Genomic DNA, 11,043 nt, shown 5'->3' with positions numbered 1-11,043 from the left:
CCCAACATTTGTGCATGGATCAAACTACTGTATACCAATCCAGAAGCTTCAGTTTGTATCAACAACATTTGTTCAGACTACTTTAAACTAGAACGTGGTACCAGACAAGGATGCCCTTGTCACCGCTGCTGTTTGCAATCGCCATTGAACCACTGGCAATACACTGTGAAATGCTGATCAGATAAAGGAGATTATCAGAGAAGGACTGGAACAGAAAATTTCTCTATATGCAGATGATATGGTACTGTATATATCAGACCCACAAAATTCTGTGCCTGCAGTCTTAACAGCACTCACAGAATTTCAAAAGATCTCTGGTCTCAGAATTAATCTGAATAAAAGTGTACTCTTTCCAGTGAATTCTCAAGCATATAATATTAGATTAGACACCCTACCTTTTATCATTGCAGAACAGTTTAAATACCTGGGTAAACATCACAAGTAAACATAAAGCTCTTTATCAACAAAATATTGCCATCTGCATGGAAAAAATTAAGCAAGACTTGCATAGATGGTCAACCCTTCATCTCACTCTAGCTGGAAGAATTAACACTGTTAAGATGAATATTCTTCCTAAGCTCCTTTTTTTATTTCAAAACATTCCATCAATAAATCATTTTTTAAGCAATTAGATTCGGCGATAACCTCATTTATTTGGAACTCAAAACATCCACGTATCCAAAGAGCGACCCTACAAAGACAAAAGGCAGAAGGTGGCATGGCTCTACCTAACTTCCAGTTTTATTACTGGGCAGCAAACATACAAGCTATAAAACCTGGACACAAATAGAAGAACATACACAGGCCTGGTCCGCAACAGAAGTAAAATCCTGCAGTACTTCTTTATATTCCCTGCTCTGTGCCCAATAAATGCAAGTTATCGGCAATATACTAATAACCCAATTGTGCTTCACTCACTCAGAATATGGAACCAATGTAGAAAGCATTTTAAGATGGAGAAGCTTTTATCAGAGAAGAGAACCACCTCTTTCAACCTTTGCAAAAATATGCAGTTTTTAATATCTGGAAAAATTTGGGATTAACTTGCTTAGAGATCTTTATATAGACAACGTCTTTGCATCCTATGAACAATTACATTCCAAATTTAACATTCCAGCTACACATTTCTTTCACTATCTTCAAATTAGGAACTTTGTTAAACAGAACCTTCCAGATTTTCCTCATCTTGCACCCTCATCCATGCTGGAAAAAATATTGCTCAATTTCAAGGACTCAGACACCATCTCTGCAATATATAAAATTATTTTACAGTCCCTCCCTTTCAAAGATCCAAGAGGACACTGGGAAAAAGATCTCTCAATTAATATATCAGAAAAGGAGTGGAAAATAGCAATGCAGAGAATTTACTCAAGCTCCATATGCGCAAAGCATACAATTATACAACTCAAAATTATATATTGAGCACATCTGTCTCGCCTAAAACTCTCCAAAATGTTTCCAGGGCAAGATCCAACCTGCTAACGCTGCAATCAAGTCCCAGCCTCACTGGGTTACATGTTTTGGGCCTGCACCAAATTAACATCATTCTGGACCAAAATTTTAATTACCTTTCAGACAGCCTTGGTGTCACAATCCCTCCTAACCCATTAACAGCTGTGTTTGGGGTTCTTCCAGATGGGTTTAAAGTGGAGAAGGACAAACTGTGATTGCATTTACTACACTTTTGGCACGCAAACTTAACTCTTTTAAGTCAGTGGGAAACCGATGTTTTATACTATTTGAAATTGGAAAAAATCAAATACTCAGTTAGAGGATCTGTACAGATTTTTTTCAAAACATGGCAGGATCTAATCAGTAATATTTTAGAAAAAGCTCTTAAACCACAGAAGAAGCAATTATTTCTGTATTTCTTTTTCTTCTCCATTCATCTCTATTGGCTTATCAAACTTAGCAATTTAGGTATGTTTAAAAGCATTAAGTTTTAATCTGTTGGCCTTGCTGTCTCTCTCGGGGTGGATGTCGATTTGTTCTCAATCCTACTTTATGTGAAAATAGATTGATTTGTATGGAATGATTGCAAAAAAAAAAAAAAAATGAAGTACTGAAATGGTAGGGAAGAATCTAGAACCATAGGTATGGCGGGCAGAAGTTAATCAAGGCAAGGCACCTGAAATCATTCTGGGTACACTTGTGATGGGCCCATTGGAGGAATTTGGGGTGCAGATAATAACTGATCAGCTTAGGCAATGGAGAGAGTTTCCAGGGCAAATATTTTTAATGAGTCTATTGATGGAGGAAAGCAGTGGATGAGGTCAATAGGAAGTGGCACTGTTTGGCAGCAGGGGTTTTACAGGGTAACCCATGACCCCAGTAAAGTGCCAGCTTGGTGATTTGCAACTACAGTGGAACCTCGGTTTACGAGTAACTTGGTTTACGAGTGTTTTGCAAGACGAGCAAAAATTTGTAATAAATTTTGACTTGATAAACGAGCGATGTTTTGCAATATGAGTAGTATGGATACACTTTGTCTGCTGAGCGTCATGTGATCACAACTGAGCTGATCGTTCTTCTCTCTCTCTCCTTATCTCGCTCGCTCGCTCAGCGCGTCTCTCTCTCTCTCTCTCTCTCTCTCCTTATCTCGCTCGCTTGCTCACCCAGCGTGTCTCTCTCTCTCCTTATCTCGCTCGCTCGCCCAGCGTGTCTCTCTCTCTCCCTCTCCTTATCTTGCTCGCCCAGTGTGTCTGTCTCTCTCTCTCTCTCTCTCTCTCTCTCTCTCTGGCAATTGTCTCCTATTCTCCGTCTGAGTCTGTGTGCCTCACTCATATAGTCAACATCCATATGAGCGTATACTGTTTACTACAGCATTGTGACTGTGTGTGTGTGCGATGTGAAGTGAGAGACCCCATCTTGTTCCCCAAAACTCGAAGCTCAGTCTCAGTACTTTAACACCAGCTTTATTCAGCTTGAAACAGCAACAGCGCTGTTATTTATTGCAGCGGGATCTTTATAATGTTCCTTGTATGACCCATTGACGACAGGCACTTATAGCATGCGCTTTTGGATGCGCTTATACGGCAAACTGCTACAGCGCTGGGAGACTGCGATTGCTTTGAGACGCTCTTCCGTGTCGTCCCGTTGGGTGGAATCCCACATGAGTTTAGAAACTCACACCAGCCATGATTCTTTTTAAAGGTAAAGTGCAGGTTAATTTGTATTATGTATTTTACTTTATATTTTGTATTAATCATTTTTATATGAATAGTTTTGGGTTGTGGAACGAATCATCTGAGTTTTCATTATTTCTTATGGGGAAATTCGCTTTGATATACGAATGCTTTGGATTGCGAGCACATTTCCAGAACGAATTATGCTCGCAAACCGAGGTTCCACTGTACTCCTCTTGAGGATTGTGTTTAAAGATGCTTCTAAAATCATGTATGTGGTCTTTGGTGATACACAACACCTCAGTCTCAATAAAGAAGTAATATGGTCGTCACTGAAAAAAAAGAATTATTTAATAAGGATGATTGGTATGCTGGGGAACACAGTCCTTTGGTTGAATTCCAGGTCAGTCTCTGTCTATTTGAAGGCTGCCTATTCCTCCCATGCCTGTGTGGGTTTCATTTATACCTACTCTAGTTTTCCTAATCCATTTCAAAGATGTGAAGGTTAGGTTGATCGAAACCTGTAAATTGGCTCTGAATGAGTGTTGTGCACATACAGTATGCCTCAACACAACTACCCTGTCTAGGATTTGTTCCTTCCCATTCACCCTGAACAGAAATAATGGTGATGGACAATTAATGGCTGGGCAGATGGACAGATTAGTATTCTACCACCTCACGGTTTATAGGGCACTCACAAATGGTGAATTTTAATAAATTGGTGCATGTACTGTTACTTATGTGTTGGAGGCCCACCCAAATTGACAAAATAATAAAAGCAAAGTGCATTTTTTCCTGTGGACTGTTGAAGTTATGAGGTGCTAAACTGCTCGAGTGATCACAAGAGGCATAAGCACAAGAGTGTTTAGCACATTCAAGCATTTAGCGGATTTGCATTTGAACTGAATATGAATTTCCACTCGTTCCCCTTTTAATATTTTTCTCTTCCTGTTTATTCACTCGTCTCTGTCATCTGCACACACCTGCAATCAGAATTATCTGTGTTTGTTTGCATACCGAAGACAAGCTGTACATCCTGCCGGTTTTTCAACTGAGGCCTCTAATTAATGCCATTGCGAAGGTTGCTATCTTTTTCACAACAAAACAGCTCCCTGTTATATAAGATCATTTAACAGTGGGACATGTTATTTTTTTAAAGAAACTGTTTTTCTGAAAGCAAACTATAAGCTCCTCTGAGTCTATGTGTATGAAGAAAAAAAAAAAAAAACCAAAGAAGGATGATCTAATAATTCCATCCACGGTAAAAGAGACAGCGACCAGATTTTCCAATTCCCAGGATGTTAATTTGTAAGCCAAAATAATACAATCTTGACATTTGAAATCTCCTTTTCAAATTACAATAAATAATTGATTCATCTTGAAATAATGTATTCACTACCACAATATTATATTATAAATGCATGTCACTTTCTTCTTTATATAGGTAATTAAATTGAAAGGTAATTAGAACACAGCTGAGTCTTCAAAGCTGACACTTGTTTTGTTTTTTAAGCTATAATCACTGGTTAGTTTTAAGTACTAAGCTAATCTTGTTTCAGAACATTTAGGAAAAAAAATCTTTCTTCTCATTGAAACAACACTCACAGGCAGCTTGTGAAACCGCAGGGAATGGCAATAACATTAGGAATTAAATATTGACCCTTAAGTTGTTAATGCAGACACCTTTCTGTTTGTCTGACAGGCTTGGATCAGATAAACTAATGACCAAGATGGACTGAATAGCCTATTCCAACATCTTTTGAAACTGGGCATTCACACGATAAAACTTGATAAGTGGCTTTATGTGCTGTGATCCTGTCTTCAAAGAATAGATTTAACTGTGTCTACTCATTCATTCATTTACCTTTTTTTCAATCACATTTTATTTAGGAAACAAAAGAAAACAAAACAAAGCATATTTCAACCTAGTTAGAAGAACAGAGCAAATGCAATATTTCAGCTAAAGGTAAAATCGGCAATAAGCCCCACCTAATGAAAAGAGCCATACAGTTACAGAGCCTTGTTTAAAGTGATTATTTACATAAAATACACCATTAAGATAAAAGGCTGAGCAGAGGTACAGTATGTTCTTATAGAGATAATGATTTTGCTTTTTCAAATTGAGATAATACAGAACATTGCTTTCCCACTGAGATGGTGAAGTAGGACCGTTAGCCCATCTGGTATTACTCCTGATATTGCGGATAACGTGTCTGCAGTCATTCTAAATCCAATCCTGCCCAGGAGATATAGAAATAATTTTGTCCAAAGTGTACAACATTTTCAGAATATGTGGCCTAATGATGCATGTGCTTGATAACATCACTCCAAGGTTGGAATAGCTTTTGGTACATTTTAAATAATGTTACACAACATTTGTGGATTTTGACTGATTTTTAACTGCATTACAGAGTGCCTGACAATTTTTGAAACCCACTTAATTCAATACAGAGACACAGGGCCTCTCCTGGTAGCACACTGTGAGACAAGAACAAACCCATGATCAAGTGCCAGTTAACTGCTAGACAAGCTCACTCACACTCCACATGTATATGAAATATGTAAGCAGTACTGGAGGAAACAAAAAATGGGCAGACAAGTGTAGAAGGTGCTAACTCCATACGGGCAGTGGCCAGCCAAGGATTTAAATCCATTCTGTTGAAGTTGTGGGTGAACATCATCTTAGCACCATTCTAGCCTAAGCTGAATTGAGTTAATATTTCTTGCAATGTGACCTTTTCATGTCATGTTGGTGGGAAAATCAGTTACTAGCAGTTACTTTTATACCTGACTTAAAAAACATAGTAGCTGATGGAAATTGAATTAGTGAGCTATTTACAATGGACAAAGATGAAGAATACTTTTATGGAATAATGATTTTATAAAATATAAAAAAAATATTCTATATTATTTAATGTCAATAATAGCAAACTATTGTTTTTTTTTATCAGAATAAATTAGTTTGCCTTATAACAGGGGTGGGTAAATTTGTTAATGGAGGGCCGCAGTGGCTACAGGTTTTTGTTCCAATCCAATTGCTTAATAAGAAGCCCTTATTACTCAAGTGACACTTCTGCTTCTTTTCTATTGTGTCACTCTTTAGGATTTTGAACCTTTATTGTTTATTTTAGGATTAAACAGCTGTATTCTCGATTTTTATTTGCTCCTTATTAGCAATAAGATTCAAATGACAAAAGAAACCAGCAGTCCTCAATTTAGCTTCTTTCCATTTACACCTGTGTGTATTTATCATGCACTATTTGGTTTAATTAAAATAATAATTTAGCAACTGGGTTGGAACAAAAACCCACAACCACTGCGGCCCTCCAGGACTGACTTTGCCCACCCCTGCCATATAATGTAAAACCAGAATGAATAACAAGTAAATGAACCTGAGTGAGTAATGATGAATGTGTGTGCGAGTTTGTTATGTAATGTCCTGTCAAGGTCTGTAGCTACTCTGGAGGTCCCAGTTAGCTCTGAATCTGTACTACAAAATGTGAGTTTACAGAGTGAATGGATTATGTGGATGCTTAAAAATCTTTTTAAAATGTTGCATAATTGGTTTTTAATTGAATTTTTTATGTAAACTATCCATAGTTCTGTATCTCATCATTGGATATTTTCTGGAATTTTACTTTTGAAGATGGATTTCATTCTTTTCTTCAAAAGATGAGTTATTATCACATTTTTTAATTAGAAATAAATTGGAACATTGTCCTAATCATGAGTTTTTGATTAAACCATTAATTAAACTTAATCTTTCACTATTAGATTTAAGAGTAATGAATCATAAATAAATGTTAAACTGCTTTTTTTCCCCTCTCTCTCAGTTTTTCATTTTTGCAAAAAGATTGTGCTTTTTAATTTTGAGTTTTCTAATTCATAGAAATTACTTTTTAATTCTCTTATATTATAAAGAGAAATTACATTTACTTTTAATTTTTTATAAGTGACCTTGGTGGAACTACATTCTTGGAGTTGTGGTGTGTTGGGGATGACAACACTTGGCAATTTGGTCTGAAGGAATCTGCCAGACATAGCAGGTCCTATTAAAGCTTCTGAAAGTGAACTCTTCTGACTCACTCATATGGTTACACAGCCTGAAACCAGGCTTTAGGTGATGTTTTGCTGGCACATGCATGTTGGCTTGGGGACCTGATAAGGTTCAGATGTGAAACGCAACGTGCTGTGATGCCAATAAGCCAAAAGTGGCTTTTTTACTTGGAGTCTTGGTTCACTACCTGAAATGGACAGATTGTTAGTTAAATAAATACCACTTATACCAAATGTAGTCACATACACTTGCCCAGCCTTGGCTACGGAACAAACATTTTACGTGTTATCTTTCTTTATGGGATTTCTAATCATGTTGGAGACATCCTTGAGTGGGTGTAGTGATACAAAGAAAGCTGAAGAAGTATCAAATAGCTAGAGAAAATTACAAGCCAGAAAAATAAGGTCAATATCACAAAAATATGTCAGGAAAGAGCTTGATGTGAAGCATTTGCTTTTCCATGAGGCTCGAATCACATGACTGCTGCCTGATTAATATTATCCATTGCTAACAATTGTGGCCAGTAGGGGGTGTAGCAGAACCCCAAACCCCAGACACAATTGCACAACACCAAGTCCTGGGTGCAAATAATAATTTATTAATAAAAAAAAATACCTCTTAACATGCTTCACTTCACCATATTTAGTAGATCAATCCACATTTTCACTTCCCTGGTCATTTTTCTCCTCCTTTCCACTCTTTTCAACAACAAGCCTTGTCTGCTTTTTCTCAGCTTCAACTCTCTGGGCCAAATGGAGAGCTCCTTGTTAACTCCAGACCTGGGAGTACTTCCTGAGCTTAATCAATTGCTTCCAGAAGCACTTGCTGGCCAGGCAGGACCCCAACAGTCCTTCTGCCATCAGTATCCAACAGCTCCTCCTAGCGGCCCCCACAGAACCTGGTAGGGCAGGCCTCTGGTACCTCAACTTCCATGCTGTCCTGCAGGTGTCCTTACTGGGGTTTGTCAGACAAGATGCTTTCACCCAGTGCATGGGGGAATGTTCTGCCCATAGTAGGCAGTCACCTACTGTCTTGACATTCCAGGTTACCCAAGCCCAACCAGAGTGACCTTCTGTGGTTGCTGGGATGCCAACCCTGGTGTAGCTGCTCCCGCGGCATCTTCCTGTGTCCATGTCCTGGCATGACAGGGAAATATCATTGCTCCCCAGCTGACCTTCCTCTCCCATGGCCACATGTCCAGGTAAGGGAGTAGGATTCAACCCAGGAGAGTTCATTCCACCATGTATACTCAAGACACTTGATAGAACAGAAATCTAAAAAGACATGTGCTTGAATACAATCTGCTTATAACACTTCACTTTCACTGGAACTAAGGCAAGGGACTACTCCACTATCTAAAGAGCTTCTAGAAGGATGAGCTAAGCAGTGAGAGCATACATGTAAGGTTATACAAGTGATATTGTATATTCTGAGCCATAAACTGTACCCTTTAAATATGTTTCAATTATGATCTAACTGGTTGTTTCAGTACAAAAGCTGGGATAACCCTTGTTTTTTTGATAGCCTTTGTCTATCCTAAATAAAATCACTAGTTTCCAACATGCAATGGAAATTATTCAAATCATTTGAAAATAGTTCATCTTCAGCATTCAAGCAGTAATTCCTGGGCTTACAGCCAGTAAATGTGTATAATCCCTGCCAGACTTTCTTTGAATCATTACTAATACACAATTTTAATTTGTCAGTAAATGTCGCCTTGCATCCTATAATCTTCTCTACAATTTTCTTCTCTCTGTTGGCCCCATATTTAACACATCACATTATTGTGGCTATATTGTGTATGCCTCTACATTTTACAAATGTGAACCTATAAGTTGTGTATTTGTAAGGCTAAAGGATTCGTTCTGGATTTTTGAATGTCTTCTGTAATATCTCTAATGTTACAACTCACACATCGTTCCAAGAAATTTTTGCAAGCAAATATTTATATGTCAGTGTAAGAGAAGAAGAATTGTGTTGAATATATAAGTCTGTCCATTCTTTTATTGAATTGGCAGAGACTGGAACCTGTCTGCAATGGGGAAAGGCATGAAGCAGACCCGTATGGGAGGCCCCAGTTCATGACAGGCATGCTTACTTGTACAGAGCCAAGTTGATGTCAGCTACGTGTCTAGTCTGCATGCCTTTGAGATGTGGGAGCACCTGCTGCACAGAATGTGAGAACATGTAATCCGCACTAAGACAGAGATCCCCCTGGATTTAGTCCCTGTCTTCCGGAGCTTTGAAGCAGCAGTGCCAACCACTGTGGCACCATCCCTGTGTTTATAAATATGATACCTAAACAGAACTTCAAACTCAAGATTAACAATGGCTAACCTTTAACTGTAAAATATTCATTCCAAAAAAAAGCAGAAAGGCAAAATATATAATTTCTCATTAACTGACTTTTTCAACCTCACATCTGCTTTTATATTGTGCTAATGGCTTGTAAGCAAAAGGACATAAAAGAAAATTTCCTAAATGGTTTGTGCTTAACATGAAATACATAAAATATGCTCTTTCTTAATATGCAGTACATTTGCAGGAACTAGTGAGGGTAAGCAAATCATTCTGCAGGATTTGCTTTAATTGTATTCAGACAGGCCTATGATGGCATACCATCTGGTGCCTGGTAAAATGCATAGCTTGGAGAAAGGGAGAATGAAAAGTTAGCATATTATCTGAAGCTTTTTAAAGACCTTTCTCATCACAGTTGCAGGCCTCTCTTCAGCCAAGCTGGCCAAGCCAGCATAATTATAGTCATAACAGTTTTCAAGCACTTGTTTCTTTATTTTCCTCTGAAAAAACTAAAGCTGGCAAGGATTTACCTGACGGATTTGATAGGTCACAGTGTGGGAGCGATTTAAATGCTACAGTGTGCTGTACAACAGGGTTCTGTTCCCACTTATGTGAAAATCATTTTTACAATTGTCAGCAAGAGCTGTTTGCAATGTTTTTTTTACTTTGTGGTTTATAACAGCGTAGTACTAATGGACTGTAATTAATTCTGATGCCTTTAGCTGCAAGAGCCCGAGTTCAGTTTCCAGCCTGCTCACTGCCTTGACACAGATGGAACGCTCTCCACTGCCTCCACCTACTCACTTTTCACCCAGAGCCCAAAGATGTGCATGTGCATTAAATGTTACTTATTCTTAGATGACTCCTTCCATACACCTTAAGGTTCGTTCCCCACTCTCTCATAATGCTGTGACCAGTAGAAGGCATTGCAGCACCCGAAATCATAACAAAGTTCTTACACATTGATTATCCACAAATATTATTTTCTCCTCTCTCTCTCACTCTCTCTCTCTCTCTGTCTCTTATTCCTCCACTCCTTCCAGGTGAGTGTTGTTCATCTCCTCTCCTGACTCTGACTTACCTGATTGAGGACAAGCAGCTTCCTTTGTCTGAGACCCAGGAGTACTTCTGGTCCTATGGCAGAGCCTGAGCGGAAGTCCCCAGGAGGAGGGATCACAATCCCTCACAGCACCCTCTGGCAGTACCACCAGAACCCAGCAAGGCTGTCCTATGGGAGTACAGTTCCCAGCATGCCTTGTGGGAGTCCATAAAGGTAGTGCTGCCAATGGATGCTGCCACCTAATGTTTCGGAGGAGAATGTATCCCTGACCAGTTGTCTCCTCCCGTTCTTCTATCAAAGTGCATATTGTTCCTTGATCTAAACCTGCCAGGATACCAGCATACCCAGTTCTAAACTGGCAAATTCTTGCAAAAACAAGGAATACTCTGCCTTTTTTCTTTACCTTACGATGAGTTGCCCCATCCCACCTAGGTGCATTACCCCAAACACCAGGTTTGTCCTTTATAATGGATAAAGAAAGTTCATAAAAAGGATGTATGGAT

This window comes from Polypterus senegalus, chromosome 8 (genome assembly GCF_016835505.1).
Source record: "Polypterus senegalus isolate Bchr_013 chromosome 8, ASM1683550v1, whole genome shotgun sequence".
Classification (NCBI taxonomy): Eukaryota; Metazoa; Chordata; class Cladistia; order Polypteriformes; family Polypteridae; genus Polypterus; species Polypterus senegalus.
The sequence above is the reverse complement of the archived record's forward strand: the minus strand, read 5'-3'. Positions refer to the sequence as shown.